Source organism: Penaeus chinensis, chromosome 26 (assembly GCF_019202785.1).
Source record: "Penaeus chinensis breed Huanghai No. 1 chromosome 26, ASM1920278v2, whole genome shotgun sequence".
NCBI lineage: Eukaryota > Metazoa > Arthropoda > Malacostraca > Decapoda > Penaeidae > Penaeus > Penaeus chinensis.
The window spans coordinates 8,848,366-8,853,365 of NC_061844.1; positions in this window are offsets into that span (position 1 = coordinate 8,848,366).

A 5,000-nucleotide genomic window follows, 5' to 3' on the forward strand; every position below is an offset into this window, starting at 1 on the left:
ATGAAGTGGAAGTCATTTCAGTACGGAGAGAGGGAAGAAAAAAGTGGCTTCGAATCGTACTATAAACAAAAAAGAAAGGATGAAAGGTATTGGAGAAAGACGAAAGGGAAGGTGGTGGGGGAGGCAGAGAGAGAGAGAGAGAGAGAGAGAGAGAGAGAGAGAGAGAGAGAGAGAGAGAGAGAGAGAGAGAGAGAGAGAGAGAGAGAGAGAGAGAGAGAGAGAGAGAGAGAGGAAAGAGGAAGGGAGGGAGAGAGAGAGAGTAAAAGAGAAAGAGAAGAGAAGGAGAAAGAGAGAGAAAGAGAGAGAGAGAGAGAGAGAGAGAGAGAGAGAGAGAGAGAGAGAGAGAGAGAGAGAGAGAGAGAGAGAGAGTGAGAGAAAGAGAGAGAGAAGAAGAAGAAGAAGAAAAAGACGAAAAGGAGAAAAACAGAAGAGGCGTTGTCGAATATGGGAGTGAGTGTGTGTGTGTGGGGGGGGGGGGGGGGAGCACAGCAGCTGTACGAAAAAAGCATGAGAACTTAAAGGCAACATTTCGTGAGAAACCGCAAACACCTTTATCGGCGTATAACTGTCCTTGGGAAATTGTTGTCTTGTGATTTGTTTTTGGTTCAATTCTGTTGTTTTTGTTTATCATATACACTCATACACACACACAGATCCCTCCCCTCCCCCACCCATACACATGCACATACACATATATAATAATGTTTACGAATGACGAGGTAATTTAGATAAAAGAGGCATGGAGGAGATGTGGACACAAAACACGAATACTTGTACATTTAAGGAAGCAAACGAGAGGTGGATGTTGGCAAGAGGAGGATACTGGAGAGATGAAGATGCTGGCGAGATGAGGATGCTAGCGAGATAAGGATACTGACGAGATGAGGATGCTGGTGAGATGAGGATACTGAATAGATGATGATGCTAGTGAGATGAGGATGCTGGCGAGATGTGGATGCTGGTGAAATGAGAATGCTGACGAGATGAGGATGCTGACGAGACGAAGATGCTGGCGAGATAAGAATGCTGACGAGCTGAGGATGAGGATGCTGGGCAAGAGAGAGAGAGAGTTCAAGTATCTCGCTCGAACGAAGGTGTGAAGGTGTGAAGGGGGGGGGGGGGGTAAAAACCGGAAGGGAAGGGTTACTAGAAGATGAACAAAAAAAGTGAATCGGGAAGATTTTCTGATCCAAGAAAGCGAAAACAAAAGATGAAAAAGAAAACAAGACAAGAAAACAGAGACGATGGCCAAGCTGCGGAATAGTCAGAAACGGAATAAACAAAAGGCAGATGGAATGGGGCTGAGATGAGGATGCTGCGGCTGAAGATGAAGTTGGATGGGGCGGGGGTGCGGGTGGGGTGGGGGTTGGGGGGGGCTCCGGACTGCGATGGTTGTGGGGAGAGTGGGTGTGGGGATGCTGGGCGGGGTGATTGTGGGGAAGAACGGGAGAGGGAGACCCATAAAAGGGGGGAATGAATGGGGTGGAAAGACATAGAGTAGTTGATCTCTATCGGAGGCTTAGTATGGTACGAAAACAGTTATCCTTATATAGAAGCATAATCTATCTATCTGTCCGTCTATCTGAGTATAGAGTATAAAAAACACACACACACACACACAAAACAAATACACAAACACAAACACACCAAAACACCCGTAAAGAGATTACGAGCGAGAAGTTCTGGGAAAACCAATTAGACGAATTGCCTCTTGCTGCACCTTATCAGGTAAATGCACAGCGGAGGAACTTGGCCAATTGTGCGAGCGGTATCGAAGTCAAGCGCCTTCGAGGTCCTTGTTCTGGAGAAGCTGTTGAGTGGAGGACGAGGGCCTTTTGAAGTCAAGGAGGACAGCGCGTTTTCCTCAATCTGATCTGGCTGCATTGTGGGCTTCCGGGGCAGAGGGGCATAAGCGATAGGTTGCCGGTAAACTCGTGGTGTAGAGAGGAATAAATAATGAATAATGAAGAGTAAAAACGCAGGAAAAAAAATGCAAGGCATAAAATAGAGGAGTGAATAAAAAGATGGTGCAAGGAAGGAAGGAATGTATACTGAATAATTAAAAGAAAAAAATCAAATAGAGAAGTGAAAAACGATTGTGTAAGAAAGATGAATAATTTCTGTACGATGTAATAATAATAATAACAATAATTATAATAATAATAATAATAATAATAAAATAATGAAAATAATAATAACAATAATAGAATGATAATGATAATAATAGTAATAGTAATAATAATAATAATAATAATAATAATAACATTAATAATGATAGCAATAATAATAACAAAATAAGTAAAACAAGGCAGTCAGAATTAAAGTACAGGAGGTGGTGTCAAAAAGTAAATAACAAATATTGCATGATAAGAAACAAACAAACAAATAAAAACAACAAACAGATGAAGAATAATAAAATAAAAATAAACAAAAATAGATAAATAACACTAAAAACAAATAATCAAAACAAAAGAACAACAAACACAACAAGTTAGAAAGACCGTAGCACCGGAGACTCCCAGAGACGGAGCTTGATGGTAAGAGGCAACTAAATACCACAAGGTTTATTATGAAGAACCGCTTGACAAAGGGCCGAGAGAAAGGCGAGAGGCGAGTTTTGATAAATTCTGTAGTGTTGTAGAAGGCTTGGAATGAAATATACATTTATTGTAATAAGAGTGATGGAAATATTATGAAAAAGGTATATATATATGTATTTTAAAGTAATAGAAGTGACATGAAGTACATATATTTTTTTTCTAAAGAATGACAAAAGTAACTTGGATTGAATATTGATAGAAAAAGTGATAAAAAAAGTGTTTTGAATTTGACGTTGAGATAAAACAGAAAAGGTGCCAAGCTTAAGGTGAAGATGTAAGTTTTCCTCCTTCTTCTAAGTGGCTAAACATAAACACTTAGAACAGATTAGACTTCAAGGTAGTTTTCAAAGTTCTATTCATGCTTATAAAAAGAGTGAAAAGATCCTCAGAAAGAGATTATTTGAGGCTGCCATAAATTGAAAGTGAGATAGAGATTCTAGATGATTCAAGATTCCGTCCTTCAGAAAACGAAATGATTAAAACTTGCAAGATAGTTGGTTGTCGAAAGGTTTAAAAAATCGGTGGAGGTAAACAGACAAACAAAAAGTGGGAAGAATTTAAGTCATACAAGAGATGGGTTGTGTGTGTGTGTGTGTGTGTGTTTGTATGTGTGTGTGTATGTGTGTGTGTGTGTGTGTGTGTGTGTGTGTGTGTGTGTGTGTGTGTGTGTGTGTGTGTGTCTTCGTGTGTATGTGAGTGTATTACGTGTATCGCTCGGGACCCCGTGAAATACCATGCTGGATATAAAATCCTTGAGCAATTATTGAAAACAAAACAACAACAACAACAAAAGAAAAAAAACATAATCATTATTTTTGAGAGAGAAATGGAAGCGAGAGGCAGCCATGTCAAAGGGAACTCCGTCTGTGTGCGCTTTTCATTTGAGACACAATCCCGTGTTCGTGTTTGTGTTTGTTTACATTTCGACGATCTCCCGAACCGGGAACCATATGCAGTTTGGCCAAGTAATCCGTCCATTTTGACCGGGGGTTGTACCGGTTAGGAGAAATTGCTGTGAAAGTGTCTAGGCAGGATAGAATATCAAAAAAAGGGAATTAAAAATTAGACATTTTAGAATTAAAATTGTAGTGAAGTTGTTTAGGCCGGATGAAATATCAAAGGGAATTTAAAACTGGCGCAAATATTTGTTTCGATGTCTTTGCAAGGGTCATGCACCCATTGCATGTTAATTACAAGTTCAATTACGCGACAATAACAGGCAATATAAAAATGCATGGACAAAAAAAAGTAAATAAATAGCGATGTAGGAATTGTACACGAATCGCGAATTAGAAATATGCAAATATATTTTTATATTCAAGGCTGGACACTATCTCGTGTATGCAAATCACCTTATGCTACCTGAATCGCAGGAAGAGGAAAGAAGATAGAACACGAAGGACTAGGAACAGAAAGAAAGAAAATTAAGGAAAATAAGAAAGAAAGAAAAAGGAAAAAGAGGAAGAAGAAGGAAAAAAGAAAGAAAGAAAGAAAGAAAAAAGGCAAGAAAAATCTAACAAGAAAAGAAAGAAAAATCAAGAAAGAAAAAAGAAAGAAAGACGAAAGAAAAAAGGAAAACATGAAAAAAGAAAGAAAGAAAATTAAGGAAAATAAGAAAGAAAGAAAAAGGAAAAAGAGGAAGAAGAAGGAAAAAAGAAAGAAAGAAAGAAAGAAAAAAGACAAGAAAAATAAAACAAAAAAAGAAAGAAAAATCAAGAAAGAAAAAAGAAAAAAAATGAAAAAAACAAAGACAAAAAATAAGAAGAAAGAACAAAAGAAAAGAAGGGAAAAAGAAAAAGAAAGAATGCAGAAAAAAAAGAAGAAAGAGGAAAGGAAGAAAGAAAAAAATGAAAACAAAAGGAAAGGGAAAAGGAAGAAAGGAAAAAGATAAAACAAATAAAATAGAGAGAGACAAGAGAGAGAGAGAGAGAGAGAGAGAGAGAGAGAGAGAGAGAGAGAGAGAGAGAGAGAGAGAGAGAGAGAGAGAGAGCAAGCAGGAACTTTTCATGGTAATATTAGCGTGCTACTGACATGTTTGTTCTTCCTGAAATGTGTTGTGATATTCAAAGGGAGTGTAAACTTGTTCTCTCGCTTTTTACTGAACGCCGGAGGAAGTAAAGAAGGAAGAAAAGAGAAGAGACAGAGACAGAGACAGAGACAGAAACAGAGACAGAAACAGAGAAAACAAATTAAATAAAAAAGTAGCAGATCTTTTAGCAACGGATATTACCTCCGAAATCAAGGGTTAACGTAATTGCATCATTGCCTTAGCTGGCCTCACTAACTGCGCAATCACCACAATACCCGGGAACGCTTAAAGTGTCTGTTTTATTATACAATATATATTTCATTATATTTCATTATTCGTTATATGTCTGTTTCATTCGGGGTCTGCTTATC